The sequence below is a fragment of the Mus musculus genome, chromosome 7, assembly GCF_000001635.26.
Source record: "Mus musculus strain C57BL/6J chromosome 7, GRCm38.p6 C57BL/6J".
NCBI classification, from domain to species: domain Eukaryota; kingdom Metazoa; phylum Chordata; class Mammalia; order Rodentia; family Muridae; genus Mus; species Mus musculus.
In genome coordinates, this window is record NC_000073.6 from 115,973,536 (window position 1) to 116,001,081 (window position 27,546).

General features: G+C 39.1%; 1 protein-coding gene across 31 annotated transcripts in view; it reads right to left on the reverse strand.

Annotated features, from left to right (window-relative positions):
- Window positions 1-27,546, reverse strand: part of Sox6 (SRY (sex determining region Y)-box 6) — a 569,905-nt gene that overhangs the window by 502,664 nt on the left and 39,695 nt on the right. Inside the window, exon 1 of one of the 31 annotated variants that reach the window (NM_011445.4) lies at window positions 21,456-21,551. The exons of 29 other annotated variants lie outside the window; for them this stretch is intronic. The gene's annotated coding sequence lies outside the window, so the exon portion shown is untranslated. Of the gene's footprint in view, window positions 1-1,936; window positions 7,834-21,455; window positions 21,552-27,546 lie in introns of those variants that run through there. One more of the 31 variants, XM_030242277.1, reaches the window with a different exon arrangement.

A 27,546-nucleotide genomic window follows, 5' to 3' on the forward strand; every position in this document is an offset into this window, starting at 1 on the left:
GCCTCTCAGTAGACAAAGTAGATGTCCCTGACCCATCACCAGGCGATAGAATATAAAACTACGTGGCATAGCCCTACCTTTGGAAGATTTAAGTGCACCTGTGTGGGTGTGATGAAGCCTCTTTTACTCCTGGGTCTTCTATGGGAACACCATAGCCCCAACAGAAGCTGTTCCTTCAACTCAGGTCACAGACTAAGAAGACATTTGGCCAAGCAAAGCAAACAGAGCCACAGCTAGCCTGTAGATCCAGGACTGAGAAATAAATGTTTGTGCTTGTAAGCTAGCTTGGGGTGCTTTGTGACTGCAGCAAAGCTGACACATTCAGAACTGGTAAACAAGGTGGTATTGTGTTGCATAACAACCTCAAAGACTCTGTGACTTACAGCAACAAGTATTCATTTCCCAGCTTGTGTTACATATCAGTGAGAACAGGTCATCTTCTATTCCTGTGTTCCAGGTTGTAAGTCAAGTTCAGGTCTATTCTGTTGTCTTCTCCTTCTGGAATTAGGGTTGAGGGTTATACATCCCATGGTTGAAACATGCCATTTGCATAACAGAGGAAATAGCAAGAAGAGGTTTGATACAAGCTTTCCAATCTTCTAGAAGAGCCTGACAGTCCTGCAATGTTTCTAGATGGGAACCTGCAGGCTTATAAAAGCTTCTGCCAAGAAATTACATTGTTAAGACCCAAGTCAGTAAGAAGGATAAAAGATGTCTCTATGAAATAGCAAATGGATGACTGTGGATAACAGTAGAATGTACTGTCTCTGTCTCCTAAGCATACCAGTTAGTCTCCATCATACCCGGACCCCACCCTGTGAGGAAGGTACTAGATTTTATAAAGCTAAAGTTAGTACTTGTTGCAAGTCATTTACAGAGAGCTGGGGGCTTCAGAATGTGTGAGGGGGAGCTGCTGGCCCCAGTGCAGGATGGCAGGACACTAGAATGGTTCCCCCATCCAGACTTATGAGCTTGGAGAGTATTAAATACTAACTCAGCAGGTGGGCTCTGTTATATGGAAGCCAGCATTTGCCTAAAAAGGGCTTTGGGAAGCAAACATTCTAAGTGAAAATAGCAAATGTAAGGGTAACAGAAAGCATGGTGCAAGCCTATGAACACAGACTTTAAATAGACTGTCAGGAATGAGCTTGTCATAGATAAGCCAAATGAAGAAATTGTACTGATACAGTGTGTGACTCCCAAGACAAGATATGACCATTAAAATCAACTCATGGCCTCCAGCACTATCATTGCTCATATGTGTGAGTAGATGAATAACGAACACATTTATTAAATTTAAACGAGTCAAAAGGTGACAATAGAAGATCTAATTATGATAAATAGAATCATATAGCATTCATTTAAAAGTTTTAATTATACAAACTGGGACCATATGGCAAAAAACTTATACCATTGGAGTTAGAAAAACATGGATTCTACTTTCAGCTTCACTACAGTGTGACATAGGCAACCAACTTAATCTGAATCTTAAATGGCTAAGTAAGACAGTATTAAAACATACTGCATTTTAAAAGATTCAGAATGATAATAGTTACTTATAGTTCACTGAGCAAGGCTTAATACATGATAGGCAATAAAGTCTAGGAAATGTTTGACCTGGAAAGTGTAGCAAACACATTCATAAATCCTTTGCAGTTGTTTTGGTTTTGTCAGATTTTTATTTGTTTGTTTGCTTGCTTGCTTGCTTGCTTGCTTGCTTGCTTGCTTGCTTGCTTGCTTGCTTGCTTTTAAGGCAGGGCCTTGAAACTAACTCTGTAGACCAGGCTATCCTCAAACCACAAAGATTTGCCTGCCACTTGCTATCAAATGCTGGAATTAAGAATGTGTCCTACTATGCACAGCCTACAAATCTTTTTACAGTAGGAGCCATTACACTAGCTAAAGATGGCACTTGAGTCAAGCTTACTAAGCTTACCTGTTCCAAGCTGGGTCTCCAGGGTGGTGCAGCTGGGAAGTGGTTATGGATCTTTAGAAGGAGATGCCTGTGGGAGATCCTAGAGTCACGGGGGCAGCTCTGAGAGGTATGTGGGACCCCAGCCATTTTCCCTTTCCACCTTCATTCTCTGACTTGATGAAGCAAGCAGTGTGCTCTACCACACAATCCTGCCATGTGAGTTAGCACCACATCCCACTGAGTCCAGATCAGGGACAAGAACCTAAACCAAAGCCAGCCTCTAGTCTTTATAAGTTTACTCCAGTAACAGAAAGCTGACCAGCACACATGGAATAAAAGCATTTTTTCTCTATTCACTCCCCTTAAAAGCAATCAACATAATGAAAATGGCAAATGACTTAACAAAATGATTTTTAAAAAAAACTACAAGATCAATGCACTAAAGATTATTTTCCAAATGCATTCAAACTAGAAAAATGGAGAATTGAGTGATCTGACACTAACTGTACACTCAAACTAAGAATACAGTTGTCTCAAAATAAGAAGATAGACCCAATGATCCTTTGAGGAAGGTGGAATGCAGTAGGGGTATGCAAAGCAACAGAACTAGTCAGGAAGAGTCCATGAAGAAATATCCTGGTTGTGTACCAAGGAAATTCCAGGTAAAGCAGAGCTCGATGAGAGAAACACAAGCATACCATCTTGTCTGTGATCTAATATCTTTAGACACTGTCTGTGGTGGAGAAATGTAAGCAGAGACCACCGCATCATACAGTCTGCCTTGCTTACAGCGCTTCAGCATAAGTCATAGAAAGCTCTAGTGCTACAAACTGGGGACACAAACAGGCATAAACTGTAAGGGGTGGGAGTGACACCAAATGCCCACAAAGGCTGTTGAGACTAATAGAACATAAAAGGTACTAAAAGTCTCCTGAGCAGCTTTGTGCAGTGGACAGCAGTTAGTGCAGAAACGTGAGTGATCGAAGGCACAGAGAGTAAGAGTATGGAGTGCTCAGCCATAAATGGAACATCCTCACCACACACCCCACAAGGCTCAGGACCATCACAGAAAAGGAAGAAGAAAGATTGTGAGAGCAGCTGTCAGGGAGGATTGAGATGAAGCAGTCTCCCAAGCATGACAGGGCTGATGTGCTCCTGAATTCAGAGAAAATGTGGGTATCTATACAAGGCTCCATAAGATGAAGCCAGTCAACAGTCCAGCATGGAAGGGATAAGGACTCATGCAGAGCTGTGTTGATGGCTTCCTGGGGAGGGAAAATCACTTTTATCAGAAGTGCAGTCCCTGGTAGGTGAAGCATGATACAGAGGACACACAAACACACACACACACACACACACACACACACACACACAACACAGCACAAATTGGACTCAGTGTGGTACTTTCCTAAACATGACATGAGGCTGGAGCTGTGTAATGGAGGCACCTCATCCTCCCCGGGCTTCTAGATATGCTCTGACTCTATTTCCTCCTGAAGACACAGTAACAAAACCTGACTTTCCTGTCTGATTTTGTTGGTTGTTCTTGCTCAAAGACAGGATTCTGCTATACATTGTTTTTATTATTTTTCCTCATAATACCCAGAATTCCTTTTGATATGGGATCACAACACAAAGCTCCTAAAGTAATTCTACTTATTCTAAGTAAAAAGCCAAAGTTAAATTTTGTTGTCTGTCTTAAATAAAAAACAAACTATAAAAACTCAAATAACAAAAAATCTCTTTTGACCTATAGTGAAAATTATTCCTAGTTTCCTTTCTATTTACCTGTGTTTGATAATTTTGTATATTAGCCATTCTTATTTTTAGGATTTTTATCATTACTATATATCAACTGTATATAAAGATAAGTTCATTGTGACACTTAGCCATTCTTTATTGAGGTTTACCACCTGAAAAGCTTAAATTAGGCTTCTGTTCCCCTGAGAAAAGGAGTTGTATCTGTACAGTCAGCCTAACATGGGCATGGGAAAAACCCCTAGACAAAGAACTACAGGCAACTGATGAGTGTTGAGAAGGGAGGGAAGAATGAGTCTTCCCCAGATGATCTGCTAGCTGGTTATCCCATACAAAGTGATCCGCTCTGAAATCATGAACATAAATGTAGCACTAGATAAACTAGATAAACTAGATAAACTAGATAAGCTCAGCGGGTTGTAGCATCTGCGTGTGTGTGTGTGTGTGTGTGTGTGTGTGTGTGTGTGTGTGTGTGTGCATGCGCATGTGTGTGTGTGTGTGCGTGTGTGTGCATGCGCGTGTGTGTGCATGCTCATATGTGTGTGTGTATAACAATAATAATAATAAATAGGCCATGAATTTGAGACTCAGTAGGGGGATCAGGAGGTTAGATGAAGAAGACATGGAAGGAATTGGGAGGAGAAAGGGTAGTGAGAAATGACATTACATTTAACGCAAATTTAAAACTTTTAGACACTAGGTTGAGACTCAGATAAGTGCCTCAGTCAACTGTCATCAGAGAAGCTTTTTTGTCCTACATTAAACAGCAATTAACAAAAGACCCCCAGCTGGACAATGTGCACATGGTGGGAGACAGACTGCATCTGCAGCACTCAGGCCCAAATGGAATGTCTGTATCAAACCTCTACCCTCAAGGCCCTGGGATCTTTGTGGAAGAGGAGGTAAAAGACTGTAAGAGACAAAAGTGGTGGCCAAGGAGACAGAATCTTCTAGACACAGAAGGAAAAATGCATACATATGAACTCACAGGGACTGTAACAGCATGCACAGGACCTACACAGATTCAAACTATACAAATTCCTAGCATTGAGAAGGGAAGGTGGGCACACAAAAATATTCCTTCCCCAACCAAGAAGCTGTTTGCAATTGATACCCTCCAGGAAAGGAAAAATCAGTTTTCTCCAGTGGACTGTTGCTAGCAACATCAACCACACTCTAGGGTAGGCCCCACACAAAATGGACTCTATATTTTTTTGTGTTCTTTGGTTAGGGATCTTATTGTGGCTTTTTAAGTGAGTTTAGTTACTTTTTGTTTTGGTTTAGGTTTATTTTTAAAGAGAGAGAGAGAGAAGATGAAGTTGGATGGGTAGGGAAGCGGGGAAAAGTGCTGGGTGTAGTTGGAGGAAGAGAAAGAATATGATCAAAATATATTATATGGAAATTTTCTATTAAAAAATAAGCCTTTGGTAGAAACATTTTAAATAAATGCATAACTTTTTAAGTCACTAGTCTTAGAATAGACCCCCTAAAAATTATTCTCATAACACCACTCAACTCACAGATTTATTCTTAATTCTGGAAATGAGGAAGGGTGATGAGTGCCTTCATTCTGAGCACTTAGCTATATGCAGGAAGATCCTTAATTCAAGGCCAGCCTGGCTATCTATGGAAAGCCTGTGAAAAAATAGAGAAGATGAGGAGAAGAAAGAAGGGAAGGAGAAGGGAGGAAAAAGGAAGGAAGGAGGGAATAAGGGAGGAGAAGGAGTGAGGAAGAGAAGACTGAAGAAAAGGAAGGAAGGAAGGAAGGAAGGAAGGAAGGAAGGAAGGAAGGAAGGAAGGAAGGAAGGGGGAAGGGAAGAGGGAGAGCGGGGAGGAGGCAAGGAAGGGAGGAAGGGAGGAGGGAGAAACCTAACTATCTGACTCACAGCCTGCAACTTTAATCTGCACTAGGTTCTACATCCAATGCTCTAAAATAATATGACTTTGTTCAGTTTTATAATGATGTTTCACTAATTAGATTTGCTCTTTGAGAGTTTCATACATGTATATAATACATTCTGACTGCTCTCAGCCCTATCATCTCACCCCCTTCCCACCCTGCTCATGCTTCGCTTCCTCTTGCAAGCCCCTTCCCATGTTCATGTTTTTATGCAATAAATGCTCAATCCTGGTGACCATATGCAATTTTGTCTAATAGTAATCTACTTCTTTAATTAAGCAAATTAAATTACTTATTCCTACTTAGAATATATTACTATATCATGGTAAAAAAAAAATCTCCTTTAGGTCGGAGAGATGGCTCAGTTGTTAAGAGCACTGACTGCTCTTTCAGAGATCCTGAGTTCAATTCCCAGCAACCATATGGGGCTCACAGCCATCTGTAATGACATCTGATGCCCTCTTCTGGTGTGTCTGAAGACAGCTACAGCTTATTCATAGAAAATATATAAATATATCTTTTTTAAAATGCTCTTGTTCTTTTGCTCTCTTGTTTCTTGCTTGCCCTCCTGGGCTCTTCCCCCCTCTTCCCTCTCTCCACATGTTCATGGCCAGCCACTACTTCTCTACTCTCTCCCCCTCTCTGCCTTTCTCTGCCTCTACTACCCTCTTGACTCCCTCCCCATGCCCTGAATAAACTATTCTATACTTAAAAAGAAAATCTCTTTTAAATAGCATAATTGGAGAAAAATTTGTCACGCATACATGACACCGTAGGTTTGATCTCCAATATTGAAAAAAAAAGCCTAGAGCTCTTTCTGCTTCCTGACCACGGAGAGGTGAGTGCCTCACCACCACCACCAGACCTGTAAAACCATGAACCAAAATAAATTTTTCTCCCTAAGTTGATGTTCTCTGATATCTTATCATAACAGAACACTCACTAATACAGTCACCCTGGAGGTATGCCAGCCTTTAAGAACACTGCAGTTTTAATGACTTCTAGTTAACAGCTTCAGAATCAACCAAATTATTTGATATTTTTCTAGGTTTTTTTTTTAAGTGATACTTCAGAAACATTTTTCTACAACGACCCTAGAGACAGAAGAAATGAAGAATAGAGAGGTGTGCTTGCCTATTGTTCCTGACTGTAGAATTTGATCCCCTGTGCTCAGAAGAATAGCTCAGACCTAGACATTGGTTGTGTGCACAGCATGCCAGAGCTCTCAGACACTGGGTACTCAGAGCTAAGGTATGAACTGCAAAAGTACTATGACCTCTGGAGTGCAATCATCCTCACAGGTGATTCTGTGCATTCCATGGAGGAACACTTCCATTTAAATTAAACTTTTGGATATTTTGGTGATTGCTTGGAAGAGAAAAGCATGCGGCATCATGTTCAGCATAATACAAGCAGAATATGAATTTCTGATAGAAATATTTTCAACAAAATGAAATCACTGAATTAAATTTTCATTTAATATTGATGCCCTGTATCATCAAAAAATACTTAGATACAAAATTACAGATTGGCATCTTTTTAAAACATAATACTTACCATACTGATTATATTCATTCAGCGAAAAAACACAAAATTTTCAACATAAATCAAGAGTATATAACACCAGTATCTTGTGATAGAAACATAATATTTAAACCTAAGTGAACATCTTTAATATTTTGTGAATAATTTAGTCTGTGAGGTTGAGAAAGATAGCAGATCACTAGTGACTGAGACTGTTTATCTCCTAAAATTAGGTACACTAGAGAAGCAATAGAAGGGCAAATGAAGAGGGTTAACCCTAACGGGAGGAAAAAAAACCTAACCTTGCATCTTGAGATTTTTAAAAATCATACTTTAGGGCAAGACTATTGTTCAGTGAGTAGAGTGCTGAGTGAGCAGGAAGCCCTGATCCAGACCCAACACCCTGTAGAAGCAAGGAACAGCAACAGCACTGTGACCCCTGCACTAGTAGAGGTCACAGCAGGTGAAAATAGGAAAAATGCAGGGCTTGCTGGCTAGCAAGGCTAGCTACAGTGAAAGGCCCTGTCTCAAGTATAGGTGAAGAGCAGTAGAGGCAGACACCCAACCTTAGCCATTGGCCTCAGCATGTGCACACACATGAGAATGCATGTACACACACACACACACACACACACACACACACACACACACACACCATACTCTAAAATTTTAATTCTGAATAAATCAAACATGAAAAACGGAGTGGAAAGCCACCTATTGACAGCTCTTTTGCCACCCCTTTTTCTGTAGCAGCAAGTGGTTGTTACACTTTTTTTTTTGTCCTAAATTAAAGATGTTTAAAATTAAGAGTTTTGATGCTCGTAGTATATATGCCTTTGTTGAAAACATGAAATTCTGTCTTAAATGTATCAATAACATCTCTAACTTTTTATTTTTATCTTATTACAGTACATGTTTGGATAAATAAGAGGTAATAAAACTGTCAATATTGCAAAGAAATTACCCATATGCTAAAATAACCATATTTTGCCATTTGGTAACAAAAAAATTGTTTCAAATGTCACTTTAAAAACAAATACAATTCTTCCTACATATTTATTTATATTCAATATAATAAAGTGTCTGAGCCACAGCATTGCATGAGTCATATATATATATGTGTGTGTGTGTGTGTGTGTGTGTGTGTGTGTATATATATGATGGTAGTATCCTATTAGATACTACCAAGAGCACATGCAGATCCAAAGAAACACTCAGAACTACCATACCATATTTTCAACATGATACTAAATACACCTAATAAAACAAGTCAGGGGCCGGGCGGTGGTGGCGCACGCCTTTGATCCCAGCACTTGGGAGGCAGAGGCAGGCGGATTTCTGAGTTTGAGGCCAGCCTGGTCTACAGAGTGAGTTCCAGGACAGCCAGGGCTACACAGAGAAACCCTGTCTCGAAAACAAAACAAAACAAACAAACAACAACAACAACAAAATAAGTCAGAGGCAAATGAGTTCAAAGAAATACACTCTCACTCACCCTTCACCAGCCGCTCGCAAACATTGGTCAGTGATACAGAAATCCTCATAGAGACACCTAGAAAATTCTCAAAGGATGAATTCCTAGGCCTCTACATTACAAAACTATGAATAATTTTGAAAACTAAGAGTCTTGGGACCCATAAAGAAGTAAAGTTATAGATTACATTAGGTTTTCTCAATGCTCTAAAGACACAATCCCATAAGATCACTTTTCTAGTCAAACTGGACTAGAAAACTAGAAACTGGACTATTTCTTTTAGAATTCTGGCCTGGGTATATAATAAATTTGAAATGGATGACCTCCTTTAGCTCCAAAATAATGCTGCTGTCTAGACTGTAAAGCATCAGAAATCCCCAAGTGGAAATGGATTGGCCCCACAAGTTCTTAACATTTGAAATGTTGCACTCACACATAAAAGCATTGATTCTAGCAGCGGCCAGAATCCTATGCCAGTCCACTCACAGCATGGTGTGGCACTGAACTGTAGCACTCTTGCTTCTCTAAGAAAATAGGAGTTGAGCATGGTTCTGCCTCAGGAGACTGATGCAGGCGTATCATGTTGTGAGAACAGTCTGGGCAACCGAGAGTTCAAGACCAAGATGAGTTACTAGTATGAGACCCTGTCTAAAGACAAAAGAGAATTGGGGTGAGAGGTAAGATCTGAAGAAACAGTTCGTGGACAATTCAAACTGTCAGGAGGGAAGGGAAGGAGAGAATGATGGAGCAGAGAGGGAAAAAAAGAGAGGAGAGAAAGGGAAGGATGAAAAGAAGGGAGTGGAGGGGAGGGGAGGGAAAGGGAAGGGAAATTTATTGAATTCCACTCCCAGAATAAACTATACTCCTGGCCCTCAAATGAGCACCATCCTTTTTACAAACAAGCTCCACTGGCACTGGCAAAATGGTTTCAAGAGCAAGAGACATAAGCAAAGATTCACCCAGAAACCTTCAACTGGAGCTTGGACACCATCATGACCTTTCATCCTACGAGCAAAACCTTCACAAAGCTACAGGCAAGGCACTAATGAGAGAGAGAGAGAGAGAGAGAGAGAGGTTTCTGCAGAAGTGTTAGTCTGAATGGTGCTCGGGATGAACCATCTTTACCTAAGCCCAAACAAAGATGTGTTCCTGTTTCTATAACAGAGTTCCATGATGATGAAATCTTACATGTATATTCAAAAGTATCTTAGTTGGGGGGCGGGGTTATACTATAAAACACTAACATTGACTCACTGAAGTCAGTACTGGGATCTCTCTAAGAATGGATACACTCTTTAGAAATGAAGTAGAATGAAAAAGAAAAATTTTAAGCTAGTGAAAATATCTAAAGGTAATGCATTTTTTAAATATATAGGCAGAATTGATAAAATTCTTTTTAAGTACTTATTTTGGGCATGTGTATATGTGCTTGACTGTCTGTATTTACACCAAATTGTGCAGAAGTCCAAGGAAATCCTAAGAGATGTAGGATCCCCTGAAAGTGCAATAACAGAGAGTGGTGAGCCACCATGCAGTGCTGGGAATCAAACCTAGGTCCTTTGCAAGAGCAGCAAGTGCTCCTAACTGCCAAGCCTTCTCTCCAGCCAAGAACTGACATCATTCTTTAGCTGAGAAACTATTTTCCACAAAACTCCAGAGTAAAAAGGTCTAGCCTATGCTCTAAGAGCAAATGATATATCTGCTTATATTTTCTTTTGAAGGCTGATCAATAATTTCCAAGTTTAGTCCTAAATGATAAACAATTCTAATTTCCCATAAAAGCAGCACTAGAAAATGAGTATAATCCAGGAACTGGTTATGAAGTCTTTGTAGTTGTAAAAAATTGTCCAACTCTGAATCAGGCAGTCATTTGTCTTACCAGGCAGGAGCATAGTATGCATACTTGTGAGTGAAGACACAAGTCTCCCTGAGAAGGGCATTATGAGCCAATCAGCTGTCATTACCTTCGTTTCTCAAAATACTTGGTTAAATAAGTTGTGTTGGTTTGGGGCGGGGTTGTTTGTTTGTTTCATTTCTTTTGTTTTTTTATGTTTATCCAAGACCTGCGCCATATTAAATGTTATTCTCCATCTTGCAGGAATGTTACTCTCCAGATCACCTTCACATGAGGTGACAATCATTGACTGTGAAGGCGCAACAGGTGGGTCATATCAAAGGTCACAGTAGTTCTGTTCACAGGCCCAGACATGAGGTTTTCATTATCCTTAATAGAAACAGAAGCTGACAATAAAAGCTTATCATTGAAATACCATCTCTCCACCCATTAAGATGCAATAACTTGCACAGTAGAACATTACACATTCTGCTGCTGGCTAGGACATGGTTATTTTGTAGTGTTATTTAAAAAAAAAAGTATAAATCTGATGGCCTTTCCTGAAGAAGTAGAAAGGCTGATTATAAATTCATATGAAATTGCCAAGGACCCTGAATAACCAAAGCTATATTGAAAAGGGTCTGCACTAGAACACTAACACTTCCAAATTCACCAGAAACGCACAGTAATCACAAGTAGTGCTGGCCTAAAAGTGAGTAAAACTAATGGAACAGAAGAAAGAACTCAGAAGCAAGTGCAGACATTCACAGGTGAATGAGCACCAAAGCATTCAGTGAGGAAAGAGTGGTCTGTTCAACAATATGAAAGGAAGCTGGATATATGTGTGTAAATCCTCACTCACACCGTGTGCAAGAGAGGTCATTGTAAGATGTAGCAGAGTCCTAAACCTATGCATTAAGTAAAGAGTCCTTGGTGAATGCCCAGGGGTATGTCTTTACAACCCTGGACTTCACACTTATTTCTTAGATATAGCATCAAAGGGGCTGGTGAGAGAGCTCAGCAGTAAAACTTTTGCCATGCAAGCCGGCTGATCTGAATTCAATTCCTAGAACTAAGATAAAGGTGGAAACAGAGAACAGACACGGCTAAGTTGTTTTCTGACCTTCACATGCATGTGGTGTCACATGAACATGCACATGCACATCATACATACACACATACAGACACAAACATATATATATACACACAAACACATATACACATAAAATACATGCACAGACACATACAAACAGACAGACGTACATATACAGCTAAATAATAATTATCAAGATAACACCCAAAACACTAGTAACTAAATATATATATATATATATATATATTAAACTTCTTCAAATTTTATAACATTTTTAAAGTATTTTTTAATTATGTATCTGTGTATGTGTGTGCAGGCAGTCACAGAAACTAGAAGCCTTCAGTCCCTTGGTCCTAGAATTATGGACATTTGTGAAACACTAGGCACAGATGCTGGGAAGTGAACTCAGGCCCTCTGCAAGAATAAAAAGTCCTCTTGTGTTATATTTCTGCAAAAATGATAAGAGCCACTCACCACCTAAATTTTGGAACTTTTTATATATCAAAGAACACTACTTAACTTGAGAAGAAAACCCACAGAAAGTAGAAAATCTTAGCAAAACATAGTGTTATTTATGTTTAGGATATTTAATGTCCCAAATACAAACGAACTCCTCACTACCCAATACTAAAAATATTTTCTTAAATTGTAATTACTGAAAATGCAGTCATTTCCCAAAGAAAATATACAAATAGCCAAGAAGCACATGAGGAGTTGCATGCATTAGGAAATGTCACTGTGCCGTAGGAAAATGGAAGTCAGAACCATGGCACAGGACCACTGAGTGCCCATGATGGGAGAAATCGACAGCATCTGTGCATTGCTTCTGTGACTCTTAAAACACATCCACTATGGAAAACAATTTCACACTTCCGCAAAAGGTTAAGCACAAAATCACCAGATCCAGCAAATCAAAAACAGGTGCTAGGAAAAGCTGGTATGTGAGCAGTCATCACAGCTTTCTTCATAGCAACCAAAAGGTAGCCACAGCCCATTTCCTTAAACAGGGTACCAGACAACCAAAACGAAGGCACTGCTGTGCAACAGAACACGATTCACTTCAACAGAACACAAACGTTAAAGCTCATTCATGGTATAGCAAAGATGAGCTAAGGAGAAATGCAGAAAAGTAAGCAAACCAGAAACAAAAGATGAGTGTTTGCATGGCACCGTTCATATCATGTATGCAAAACAGGCTAGTCCAGAGGAACTACAAGATTGCTTATTGCTTTTGAAGATCAAAACCTTTTCTCTTTTACAGTATAGTAACTTTGCAATCTATGAATGTGCTAAAGCTATTGATTGTAAGAATTTTCAAGTTTGTTTTCCCTCTGTCTCTGTCTGTCTGTCTCTCTCTCTCTTTCTTCTGTGTATGTGTAAGAGAGAGAGAGACCACAGATCAGCATTAAGTGTCACTTAGCACCTTGAGTTTTAAAATGTGTTACTGTGTGAGTGTGAGGATGTAGATGCCATGGTGTGGGAAGACAACTGTGGAGTTGAACTCAAGTCATCAGGCTTGAACAGCAAGTGTTCCCCCTCCTGACCATCTCAGTGGCCCCCACAACTCTGCCTTTGAGATAAGGTCTCTGGTTAAACCTGATGCTCGCTGAGACAGTAAGATGCCTGGCCAACAAGCCCCAGGGCCCTCCTTGTGCCCACCTCTCCAGGGCTGAGCGCCCAGATGTGCACTACCATAGCCAATTTTTCACATTATGTGCTGGGGATTCAAACACAGGTTCTCAAAATATGCAGCAAGTGCTTACTTGATTGAGCCATCTCTCTATCCCAGAAAAATCGAGTTTTATTGGCAGTTTTTCTATCTTGGTGGGGCAGGAAGTATTGGGTTAAATGGGGACCCAGAACTTGCCTCTAAATCCTCTAATCCAAAATAGTTTGATTGTGTTGATAATGCACATGTAAATAATTTTATCATAAATTTCCCATATAAATTGAATGTTATAATAGATAATGAAAACAATTAAAACTGTCACTACTTTTAAATTATCTTTCCCCTCTTGTGATACTGAAATTATAACTCGCATTTAATTCTTTGATTTATGGCTCTTAAAGCATTTTATTACATTCACTTATTTATCCATGTGTATATGAGGGGTGTCACAGCACTCTTGTAAAGGTCACAAGACAACTTGCAAGAGTCATTTCTCTTCCTCCTTGTGTGGGTCCTGGGCATGGAATTCGAGGATCAGGTTTCACCAAAGGTAGCTTTTCCCATTGAGCCGTCTCCATAGTTCTGATGTATGACTTTCAAAGAAGTGAGCTACCAGGAAGATCATCAAAATTGAGTTGTACATTCTTATTAAATTACTTCTTTAATGATTATAAATGAGGAAAATGTAGCTGTTGGTCAGAAAATCAGAAATCTGGTATAAAGTGCAATATTACCAGGTATTTCATGCATCTTTGGGAGTCCTGCCTCTTAAACTATCAAGGTTGTAGTCTGTTATGAGATTGGAAGTTCTCGGGACACAAATGAAGTGTGTTTGTAGAGTCAGCTGCTGCCTCACACTGCAGCCACTGTCTAGTGGATAATGTTAACAGGATGTCTGCAGAGGTAAGCAAACAAAGCTCTCCATCCACAGGAGGAAGTGTAGAAGCCCACCATCTACAAATGAATGTGGTTGTAGTCTAAGAATTAGATAAATATAAAAAATTGATGATTTCCATATACATTTTAAGCCTAGGATTGCATTGATTAGTCAAATGCTGGGAAAAAAAAACCCCAGACCAGTGAGTTCCATTGGTTCCTGTACCATTGGCACCCTGCTGGTGCTCAGAGCCTCCACTCTAACACATGTTGACTTCTAGCACTTTGCCATTAATTCAAACATACCTTTAAAAATGACATTTTTAATTTTCCTATCTTAGCATTTGGCAGTCCATTCCACTTTTGCTCTATAGTGCTCTCTCTAAACATAGCTTTTTGTCAAAAAGAAAAAAAAGACTGTTTTCAAAATTCTAATAATTTCCAATTGATAAATGGATTAGTTACCTTTGTGCTTCTTTTCATTCGCCCAAAGACTACAAAATCTCCTGGACCATTCCTGTTCTTTCATCTCTTTTTAAACGTCAGTTAGATGGCCCCACTTAAAACTGTGATAGCCATCTACTACCAATGATCACCAGCCAGGTGACGCATCCCTGCTTGGCACTCTACCCATCTACTTTTGGGTAGGCCTGACCTCACTCTCTGAAGTGAATCTGAAGTTGTCTGAAGTAAATTCAGGTAAACTTAGCTCCTCCCCCAATGCCAGCCTTGAGACAGCACAGCATTTGCTGATGAATACTGTAGAAACCTAAGGTTTGCATGAGCTGAGCTAAAGCCATTTGACCCTCTGGATCCCAGTGCACTTATAGCACTTAAAGGAATTTGTAAAAGGAAAACAGTTGCTGTCCCATGAAGGGTGAAGTCTTTCTCTTCTGTCCAATTAGATGGCTTTTCCAGAATTTGTGGCATTGTGTTGACTGAAAAAGGACTCATCTTAAGATCTTGTTTGGGCTAAGAATGTCCATGCTGGCTCCTGCAGGGAACTGATAAGGTAGTCCTATACTGCAGAGGTCACAAGAATGGTTAGGAAGCTATACTCTTGGTCTGATGGGGCCATTTTACCTAAACAAATGGAGATGTTGTTTTCATTATTTGTGGGATAGGGTCCCTTGTGCTGCTCATGCACAAAGCATCCATGTCTTAAATCTGAATATATCTGCAATTTAAGAATCTCACCTGTTCTGAGTAGTTAAGTCCTCCCAACTCAGCATCCCTGAGTCTTCTTTGAATGAAATATCAAAAGTGAACAAGTTGATCCAAGTAGAATAGAATTTTTGTATATATTATTCCCAAAAGTACAAAATTAATTTTGTTTTGTACAGTAGAAAAGTGCGTTGAACCACAACTGGGAAACCTCTCCATTTGAAAAGATGCCTTCTCCATTGAATTATTAAGAAGTGTGTGTCTCAGGGGAGAGACGTTTCAAATTAGAACAGGACAGGGAGAGGGAGTATTTCTAGTGCACACAAGAGGGCTTTTCAAGGATAGTCAGTGCAGGACACAATACACTTGGTTCTCAGCCCTTAACTGGAAGATTCTTCACTCCAAATCCAGATTTTAAGAAAAAACAAAAACAAACAAACAAACAAACAAACAAACATGTTTGAGAATGTAATTAAAGAACCAGGCACAGCAAGGATACCAGAAAATACAGAAATAAACAGTATAAAAATCTACCACACTTAACAGTATTGAAGATTGTAGAAAAATAAAGGAAAGTGGTGACTGAGGAACATTCCCAAGAGAAATAATAAGAAAATTATCAGAAGACTTCAAAGGGGATTAGAAATGTATGTTCAAATCTAAAAATTGGACATTATCTATTTAAATTATACAAAAGCCTCAGACAGACAGGCAGGCAGTGCAAAGACTCCTGAGAAAACAAATACATCCAGGCTGGGGTACCCTTGAGCTGTGTACAGAAGAATGGTGCCTGCATACGTAACGAAGAGTAACAGTTGTTTTGGAGATTCGTAAAATGGACCCACCCATCATGTGCCAAAGCACTGTACCACCAGAAGGATTTATGCCTATGATCAAGCATAAGCTGATTTTAAGAATACTCAGGAGACAGTAGATAAACTGTGAGGGCAGCACCACTGAGAGTCAAACAGAGGATAATGGCACAGAAAGATAATGAAAATGCAGAGTTTGTTCTTCTCCACTGCGGAATTATGGACTTGTAATTTGATAATAAACTAATGTGATATGGATAGTAAAATATTAAAACAGATTATATGTTATGCATATACATGCATGCTTAGGCTTACAAGGAAGAAGAAAATTATGTGCTATGGCCAGGAGAGAAGTAAGTCAATAGAAACAGACACAGAATTGAAAAACAACAGATTTAACAGGTAAATATGGCACATAGATATGTAAAATGCCAATGTGTTCAAAAATACAAACTTGTTGAAAAGAAGAATGGAAGGTACAAAAAGAACATGTAAAGCAAAAAAGGAAATACTATCCAGAATGGAAGTCTACCAGATTGTATTAACAATAGAACTTGATGAGGTAGCAATGTAAACTATTCAAGATAAAACACAGAGGGAAAAAAAGAAGAAAATTAACAGGGTATCAAACAATCTAACATACATGGGAGTCCCAAGATAAAGGAGATATCAAATGAAGAATCTAGCCAAAGCTTTACAAATGTGAATAAAACTATAAATTCACAAATCTGGGGACATCAAAAAAGGCACAAGAAGAGTTAACAAGTGGAATCACTCGAAGAGAACACCAGTACATCATAATCAAGCTACTGCCCAAAAAAGGAGAAGAAATGCCTTAGAGCAAACCACAAGAATAGCTAATTAATATATATAACACACTACAGATAGAGCAATGGAAATAATGACAACATCATTACCATTACAAAAAAAAGTGGATGACTTTATAAGTATATTTCTAACACAAAGGCAAAAATCAAGATTTTTTTTCACACTGATGAAAGTTAACAGATAATTCTTCATTGGTAAACCTACACTACAAGAAATGTTAAATAAACTAAGTATTAATACACCGGACAACATCTAGAGCCAGCCAGAAATGAAAACACTTTTTCTAAACATTTATTCACAAAGCATTGCTACCCCTGTTTAGCTCTCTTAGCATGACAGAGGTTTGGGGTATGTGTGTACATGCACATGCATCTAAATGCTTTCTATAATATTCCTGAAAGTCATAAATGAAGATCTGAAAGGTTACAATGAGACCCCTGTGCCATAAGTAATCACAGCCTTTCTCTGGGCTGACATTTGTAAGTCAGGATTTGGTAAATATCACAGGTCTCTGACACAGTTTGAGAACCAGGAAAATTAAAACAGCATTGCATAATACCTATCTTAATGGGAATGAAAATCCTTAATTCTGAGAAACAATACTGTGTGAGTACATGGACTATTTTCATACAATGGTAATTACTTCATTTCATAGTAAATATAATAATCACTAAATGTTAGTATCACCAAAAAATTGAAGTCTAAACATGAAGCCTGGGAATTTATCATCGTTACAAAATATTTTCTTTGTATCTCTTCTTTTAGTGACTAATCTACCTGACACAACAGCAATTCATAACTACTCAGCATCCACCCCTCTCTGCTGAGATCATATTTTTAAAGAGGTACAGACCCCAGTAACATCTAGCATGGATTTGCCCCTTGGATGATCTAGCTCTAAAATGTCCCCTGAAGGCCATATGTTGAGGACTTGGCAGGGAGATTGTGTTGCTACTGGGAGTCAGGAAGACTTTAAGAGGTGGCCTACTGAAACAAGTCAGGTCACAAGGGACAAAACTTTGGTGGAGGCTGGGGTCACTGGCTCTTGCTCTCAGCTTCCTTCCCAGCTGCCAGAAGCTAGCAGCTTTGCTTTCCGGCATATTCCCTACCATGATTGTTCTGCTTTGCCACAGACCCAAAAGAATAGCGCCAAGTGACTACAGACTGAACTTTCTAAAACTGTGAACCAAGCCTTTCATCATAAGCCAGGTCTTTCCGGTATTTCTGTCACAACAGAAATCTGACTAACACGTACCCAGAAAAAAGCATTAAAGTAAAAATCAATTCACAATATTAAGATAGATGAGTTTCATCTCTGACTTACGAGCTTCATTATTCAGGACCTTTACCACTATCAAAAGAAACCTTATCAACGAGGTAAATAATATGTTACTATCAGTTAATGAACTAATAAATGCCTTTCGGTTTTTAAAATGTTCATAGTTTTCATAGAAGCTTTCCTTGCGATGCTACATGTAACGTTTGTCTTGTTATTCTCAACACTAACCAGTAAGAGTAAACACACAGAAAAGAGTAAAGCAGACAATGTGCTTACAACCCTTTGGAGTGAGGTTTCCCACACTTCTGCCACATTCGTGCTCAGCTCTGAGGAAGAATGACTCTCCTGTTTTACTATCAAGGGGAATCGCGATTAGATGAACCACTGCAAAAGGACGCGTGGAACTGAGGCCTGAGTGCTCTCCTCCCTCCCATTGAGCTCTCTTCTCAGTCACCACTGAATGTCTACCACACGCCAGGCCCCAGGCCATGCATTGAGACAGAACAGTTCAGAAGGCGTCATCCCTATGTTCACATGCATATGTTTGATTTTACCCAAGACCCACTAACTGTGACAGCTAATTATATGTTATCTGGCCCAACCCTTGATAATGATTTCCCTCAAATTACCTAAAACTGTTCTTATTCCCGTAACAATCTAACTACTATACCATAAATGTTGACAATTTCAGAAGACACAAAATAATCATTTCCTGTAAGCTACTAGAATTCAAATGAAGTCTTTCAAGAGAGAGGTCAGTTTGAACTTTCCAATAAGCCTCACACGCAATGGAAATACAAATGCAGAGGGAGAGGAGAAAAGAAAAGAACCCTTTGTACCTGCCAAACTCAGCAGTTGAGTTCTCACTTTAGAAACCAGTTGTTCTGCGTGCAGCGATATAATGATGGGGGGGGGGGGGGGAGTAATTACAATTAGGTGGCTATTTTGATTTCTCTTGCCATAGTATCTGTATTGAATGTCACTTGATTTGTACAAAAAATAAGGTCACTGATTGCCTAAAATATATACAGGATTACACCTATGAGTGCCTCGTGGAGAAATGTCTACAAATGGAGGATATCGCCATTTAAATCACATACAAGCTGTTGAGACAATTTGAAAAATTCACAACCAAAAATAAACAGTCAAAAAAACAAACAAACAAGCAAATGGAATTCATAGTCTACATAGCAAAATTCAACAATCTGAAAGAAAAGAATGTTTTAACTTGCACCTTAAAAACTTGACAATGCTATGAAAACTTATTACAGCTTTCAGTGTGTGCATTTAATCTAAATTACCACTAATTAGCTGATCATCTACCAAGATAGCTATAATTATTTCTTTTTCAAATCATTTTTTCTCAGGTGTGATATGTAATTTAAGCATGTGCTTCTCAAATAAAATATACTGACATCATTATTATTACATATAAAGTTTTAAGCACATAAAAATTTTTGTCAAAGAATTTTGTCTACCAGATTATTAAATCACTTTTTAAAATAGAAATATTATTAAACAGAAATTCTTTAACCACATACCTTTGACTGCTTAGGTAAAATTATGAAAATATTCATGTTTACCAATGATCTAGTGACACTCCAGTAATTTTACATCCAGATGTGTTTAATATACATACTTCCCAAGATTCTGATCTAGATAAGCAGATTGAGAAGCAGACATGGAACTTCTAGATGTCTTGCATCTCTATTACTTATGTAATAAAGGCTTTCCTGCATTTGAGTCAAAATGAAGATGTGTAAGAAATCACAGCTCTTGTTTATAGTCTATTATCTTCTACCTCAGGCATCCAACAAAAGGCCACTAGCTGAACATATAGAAACCGATCTCTTAGTGACAGTTCAAAAGTCAAAATGACTGGGAATATTACTCAGATAATTATGATAATTATCAAAACTTCATTATGGCCTGAAAGCAAGAAAGAAAACAAATCAAAACCATTGATACGCAGGTCCCCAAATTAACACTGTCGATGAAATGAAGGCTGCCATTGTGTGGTAGCTCACCATTCTCTCCCAGCCTCCACAACTTGTACATTTTTCTCTCACTAAAACAAAATTACTAGATCTTGTTTGTTTTGTGATCTATCTGTTTCGAGACAAGGTGTCATGCTTCCCAGGCTGGCCTCAAACTCATTATGTAGCTGAGGATGGCCTTCAACTCCTGGTCCTCCTGCTTCCACCTCCCAAGTGCCGAGATGGCAGGCATATGTGACCATGCCTGACTCCACTGTGTCTATCATCCCAATATTCAAAAGTAATTAAAGCACAACTTTAAACCCTTCTGTCTGTGAATTATTCTAATATAGTCAGAGGATTACACAGAGAATTGACCTGGAAAAACAAATATTTTTAAACCTATACTAGTCTCTACAACCTTCTCTTTGTAGATTAAAATATTTAATGATCCAGTCAAATAAAGTACCCAGTATGAAGCCATGTAAGATGGTTTTGCTTTCAGCAGATAACATTTTATCTAATCATAAATTTACTTGTAAATACTTGGTGGTAACATTTAATTGTTCAGCAGCTTTATTTTTATTTTCAAAATAATGGAAATTTAATTGACAAAACATAGAATACACACAAATTTGATTTTGTGCCAACAAATAATCCAAAGGTCTCAGCTAAGACTACCAAGATGATTATAGGTAGATGCACAAGATTTTCTGGCTTTACTCTCTGGCTGTTCATTATATTTACACACGATGACTTGACTGCCGCATTTGAGTTTCCATTTTCACTGTCAACTGAATACGTTCCAAGTGTAATGCTTGTCTTTTGGTATATTCAGTGCCTTGATCAGAACTCGTAAACACATCTGTCTTTTACATAAAATTTCAAATCTCCATCCCAACTTCCCTTATTTACTGGAAAGTGTTATTGAAGATGTCAAAGTACCATGAACATAGTTTGTGTATGCCCACATGAAGTGTGAAGACCAGCCAAGCAGGACTAGGAATTTTTCAATTCAGTGTATGAACTGCGTGTGACAGATTTCTTAACCCTGTTCCTTTCCACTTTAGCTTGGTAACCTTTTCTGCCTATTTTATAACCTGAATTGTCCCCTGTAAATATATTCCTCGTGAAAGATCTCCAGCAAACCCATTTCACATCAAAATCCTTTCTCAACTATTCACTACCCCTAGAACATTCTCAATAGTTCCACCTTAACAAATTCCATTGTGAAGCTGGCAATCTCCACAGAGAAGTTAATCTAAACAAAGTTCCATCCCCTTATCATTCTATAATCACTTTGCTTATATATAATTTTCTTAGGTGACTAACACAGATATCCTAATTTCTCACCTGAAATTTCATCTTTATGATTCCAAATTGTCACATTGGCAACTGCCTTACTTATTGGTTATAAACACTATCATTAATGTTATCATAGTTAGGTCTTACAAAGCCATGGAAATCTTTCCTGTCTCGTGTAGCACAAGAATTGCTTCTTTTCAGATCAAAGTATCATCATTGTACTTGAGGTAACAGAGAGACCTCACAGCCCTTTTGTTACAGAGCTACATCACAATGACTAACAAAGGCCGGCTTGGTGACAAGATGAGCTCCATCAACTAAAGACCCCTGCACATTTCACATGCTGGCTCTGCCCTCAACAACTCAAAGCACTATTTCAAAATTTCAATATCTTAAATACTTTTTTGACACACTTTTCTAATTATCAAGAACACAAGAATAATTTTCACTTCACCAGATGCTCAGGGAAGAAGTTAATGACCCTGGAAACTGAAGGAAGAAGATGCATCTAGCTGACTTCCCCAGGTGAGGGAGTACAGCACAGAAAGCTTATAAATTACCATTGCTGACAAAACAACCAACTGTCCTGGCTGTATCTAGAAAAGTTGTTTTCTAGCACATGAAAATGTTTGCTCTTTCTCCTGTTCAACACTCTCCAGAAGGACTACCTGCCTCTTTGTCTTCAAGAGATGAGGGATTGCTCTCATGCCTCTCAAGTCCTACTGAGCAGCAAGATGACTGTCTTCAACTCCACTAGGACTTGTAAGCCTCGCTCCGCTCCTAGGACTCTCTCCTGCGTCCCTTGGGAATTCTTTCCTCAGCAGAAGCTCCAGATTCCCAACCTTCTAGGGGTGAAGGGCTGCACTCTGGTCAACTGAGAAGGCAAGGCCCTGTATTTCAGTTGTGATTGTGCAGATATAAGTGCAGGGACTGAAGGAGCCAAGGCGTTGTGAAAGCTAACCTTATGAGCAAAGGAGCCTGTAGCAGTGTGTACCTCTCCTGATTCACACCAAGAGTTCTCAGCTAAATAGCAGCCTTTCTGTCAGAGTGAAAAACAAAGCCTTCTCACAGTGCTTGCATTTGTGATACATCTGTTGTAAGTGGCTTTCTTAGCATCAGAAAGCATTTTAATTGTAGTAAACTGAACAATGCAGAAATTGTTTGAAGAGGAGATTAAATTTAATGAAATTCACAAACAACCCCTTTTAGAAAGTAACAACAATTTTTGAACATTAAAGAGGAGCTCATTATATCAAGACAGCTCCACTGTGAAAAGCGGTCTGACTTCAATCACCACATATCCACATGTTAATGAACTTCTGTGTAAAAGCCAACACCGAGAGAGAAGTAATAGGAACACTATCTCCATGAGTGTTTGCGAGAGGAAAAATCTCCTTTAATCAATAAAACACCTTCTCACGTGCACCTCAATACTGACTGGGACTCTTTCAAAGGACACAGAAGGAAGCTGCTGCTAGAAAGTTCCTTTAAGACATTACACAGCTTGCACTTTCTTCAGGGTTCACATGCTGCCAGCAACCCAGCTCCGAAGACTTTCAAGTTCCAACAGACACAGCCTAGTACAGTCTTCATCACCATAATTTCAGTGCTGCCCCTGATCAAACAGACAAATCTGAAACTGAAGACTAAGAGGCAACCAGTGACCTTTGATTAGGGCCATGAGCCTCCATTGTAATATAATGCCTCATTCATTGCTCTCTGGGACCAACAAGGAAGTATGTTACTGACTGAAAGGATGTCACTAGCAGGCTTATTCCTCACAATGATTTCCATCATTAACTGTTAAATTTTTCATTTGCAGCAAGTGGCACCAGGTGTTTAAAAAACAAAAATCAAAAAACCAAAGACATAGAAAATCAGTTTCCTACCTTGCAAATGAATGAATCATTTTACCCCAGCTCTCATTTACCTGTTACTGACTTTCAGGCCTTATTAACTGCATTGTGCTAATCTTTCAAAACTGTAATTTGAACAATATTGGTTTGTTGCTACTACTTAGAATCTAAGGTAAGCTAATAATATTTCCTTTGAGACTCTGACTTCCCTAAGCTATTAGTGCACCAGTCATATGCATGCCCATAGAGTTTATTTTAACCAAAGCAAAGTTTTTAATTTTAAGCTTATTTTTCCTTGCCTTTTACAATGTTCTCTGCCAAAGAAAAAAGGGGTTTTCAGATTATAGCTATAGTCCGCATATTTTGGTGACAAACATTAGGCTGCCCTTAAGATCTCAAGAAAGTAAACTATGAGTTCAATTATGATTGAGGTACTGGGTGTGGAGATAGGGCGAGAAAGTTTTCAAAGCCAGCCCATCACAAATATGTTAGAACCGCACAAAGGAACTGTTAAAGTGAGTTCAAATGAACGCTAGAATGGATAGGGATCTATGGCTCTGTGGCATATATACCTCACAGGCAGTTAAACACGCACAACATTAAAACATTCTAGATCTAGCACTTAGGAGGCAGAGGCAGACAGATTTCTGAGGACAGCCTGGTCTACATAGTGAGTTACAAGACAAGCAATTCTAAATAGAGAGACCCTAAAACAAAACAAAACAAAAAAAAATCATTTCAATTCTTACTCCATGTAATAGCCAGTATTGTCATCTTTTATTGAGCCCAAACATATCTAATACTTGGCATTACATATATCAATCAATATATGAATCTATTCTATAGATATGCATGCACTATGTGTATTTATGTAAAATATATACAAGTTGGAAGATAAGAATTAGAAAAGTGTTCTGTTTATAATTCAAACTGGAATGGGAAAGTAGAAAAGAGGAAAGAAGTAAAGACAGAGAAGTGGAAGAGGAAAGGGAAGGGGAGGAGAAAGTCAGAAGAAGGAAAGATAGAAGGAGTGAAGAGGGAAGGAGAGGGAGGACCTGCTACACCATTCTGTCTAGTCTGCAACTGCACAGTGACACCTACATGATCACATCATTCTACTGCTTTTGAACACCACTTTCCCCAGTCATCCAAGTTCCTATCAACACCTATGACTGCAATGCCTTGCCTAAGATAAACAAAGACACCAAACTGAGATAAATACTGAGAAATGGATGCAAGGACTTGGCCCTGGGTAATAGAAACTTACAACTTCAATCATTTGCCAAGTCAACTGAATCAAAAAAAATTAAAGTTCATGAGGGCCAGGCTCTTTTCTCTACACTGCCGTATCTCAGAACTAAAACAATAGGCACTTAACCAAAAATGTTTTAATGATACATATAGTCAGAGACTTGAGAGATGGTCCATTGGTCAAGAACACTTGCTGCTCTTCCACAGGACCAAAGCTGAGTTCCTAGCCCACACAGAAAATGGCTTACCTATAACCTTCAGCTCCAGGAGATCCCATGCTCTCCTCTGGCCTCCATAGACATCTGCACACACATGTGCATACACACATAAATAAAAACAAATCTCAAAGTAAGAAAAAATGTGCAATTTTTTTCATATTGTCAACATGAACGTTTTCTGATCCAGGGCAGTCATTCCTAAGATATGATCATAGGATTCTTCCAGAGGTCTTCAAGGTAAATTTTGTTATGGTAAGGATAAATGCCCTTCTCACTCTTCTTTCTGTATCCAGAGGCTGCTTAATGACATCATACCTCTAGAGATAACTGTGCTCCTTTGTTGCACATAACCAGATTAGGAATTTCCAAGTCTGAAAAGATGGAGTAGGATCCTTTTCCATTTTCTCTCCTCTACAGACAATTAACACAAACATAAGAAGACACCAGCAGGTGGGGAAAGGTAGACCAGTCAAGAGAACTCACAACACTGCTGTGACTTCCCTGAGATTTCTTTCAGCTGCATCTTTCCCCTTGAACTGAAGATGCAAACAGCCAAAGAACACCAATAGACACAAGCAAAACACATCCCAAGTACAACCTAGGAAACCAATAGACACAGACAAACATGTCCCAAGAGCAGTCTGTTCTCTTTGGCCTAATGACCAGGAAATTGAAAGAATTAGGCAAGGCGACCCATTCTACAATAACCACTCTGACTTCAAGTAGACACTGGAGATGAAAAGGTCTTGTAGTGCCCTCTTAAGTGATTCAAACAAAAGCCACATGGAAACTAGAGTCCCACTTTCTCATGGCTGTAAATGAGGTTCTGAACATCACTCTCTCATCTCAGAATTGTCAGAAAAGACCAGGGAGAGGCCTTTCCCCTGCCAGTCAGCAACTGCTTCTCTGGTTGTGCTGTCCAAGGTCACGGTATCCTCTCATTCTCACTAAAGTGATATCAGAGTGTACCCACAGGAGAGTCCAAAAGCACTGCCCATTGGCAAAAGGTCATTTCCACTTGAATGACAGTGAGGATCATTCTGAGAGTCGGAACTTTTCACACAGCAATAACAAGAATCTTGTCACTAGATGGGCACCTGAACTGCTAAATTCACCTGGCAGTAAAAGAGCAGCATCCTACCCTGCTACAAAGGGATTTGACTAAAGCAGAAGGTTTTGTCATAAGACAGTACCAAGATGTCCAGGTTTAAATCAAAATGCATTGTCAAAGAACTGGAAAGTTCACAAATTAAATGAACAAGTCAATCAATAGATAACAACACCTAACTATTAGAATTGTCTGGCAAACATGTTAAGCAGCCATGATTTAAGAAAGTATTTAAATGTCCTGCAAAGGAGGCAGTTGTGGGCCAACATGGAATGACAGGATCCTGTATAATACCCTTTTCCACAAGGACTGGCAGCAGTGAAGGAACATTTAGTTTAACTGGCAACCCCAGAAGACCCACAGACCAAGGCCCCACTGGTGAAAGCATGCCACGTTGGCTTTACCCTGCATCAGGTCCATAGTGAGGTGCCCACAATGAGAAAACACACCCGGATGAATACTCACAGGGACTTCAGTCTAGAAGGACTCAGGGTGAACAGCATGGCATCTCTGTGAACCCATTGCAACAGCCCCTCAAGGCCAATGCATGGCCATGAGGAAGGACTCTTCCAAGTACACATTCTTTCCCTGGAAACCCTTCATCACCAAGAAGTGAGACAGATCTGCTAAGAATTCAAATTGACAACCCAGGTAACATCTCATAAGTTTATAGAAAGAGAAAGCCAGAATCATCATGACCAAGAGAAGAGTTTTATGTTTTTGCCAGTCTCCACAGGGTCTATGGTAAGGTCTCAGGATCCTAGTAAACAGGACCAAGGAAGCTGTAGAGCAAAATATTAATAGAAAAAGTAATGTTTTGCTTGAGCACTGTGATAAATTTTCAGTAAGGCAGAAAAAAACTGAAAACTTTTAGAACTGGAAAATAAAAATAAAATATTCAAAAGAGAGGATTGGTCAGGATGAAAAGGACAGAATGACCACTGGCTCTGATAGAAAACAGTAGGATGCATCCAATCTAAGCAACAGAGACAAGCTAAGCTTCAAAAAAGATGAACCAAGGCTCAGAAACCTTTGGGAAATGCCATGTCAGTTACAGGGAAACAAAGTTCACACAACAGCAGACTTCTCATCAGAAACCCTAAGAGTCAGAAGGGAGTGGCCTGATATTTGTTAAGTGCTAAAAGACAGACAAAGCCCTACACAGTGAACCATACTTCAGGAATGTGGGTGAAATCTAAACATTTCTCAGAAGAAAACATGAAGAGAGTTTATCCAAAGTAAAATCACACACAAAGAATGTAGAAGGAAGTTCTTCAAGCAGAAAGGCCACAAAACACTGGAAGGTTAGGAAGAAGAGGCCACAACAGGTAGCTTAGTGGTAACGTGTTTAACTAGCCTGCATGAGGCCTTGATTTCAGTTCTGGGAGGAAGCAAGAGAGGAAAACATGAATAAATCAACCAATTTTCCTTCTCCTCTTGAGTCTACTAGATTATATAAAGCACACTACCCAAACTTGGACCAAACAATTCTAATGTAAATGAGATAATCAACAGGGGAAATAATTCCAATGCAGTAAGTACCAATTAAAATAGCCCACATGAACAAAAACTTTATTAAGTGTGCAAAGAGACACCGAACACCAATAGTAAAGAACAAAAGAGCCTCTGATTTAGGGCACTGATTCTCCAGATTGCTCAGAGTAACCTAAGGCAAACATTAAAAGCCTGGAGTAGGGCGACCCTCC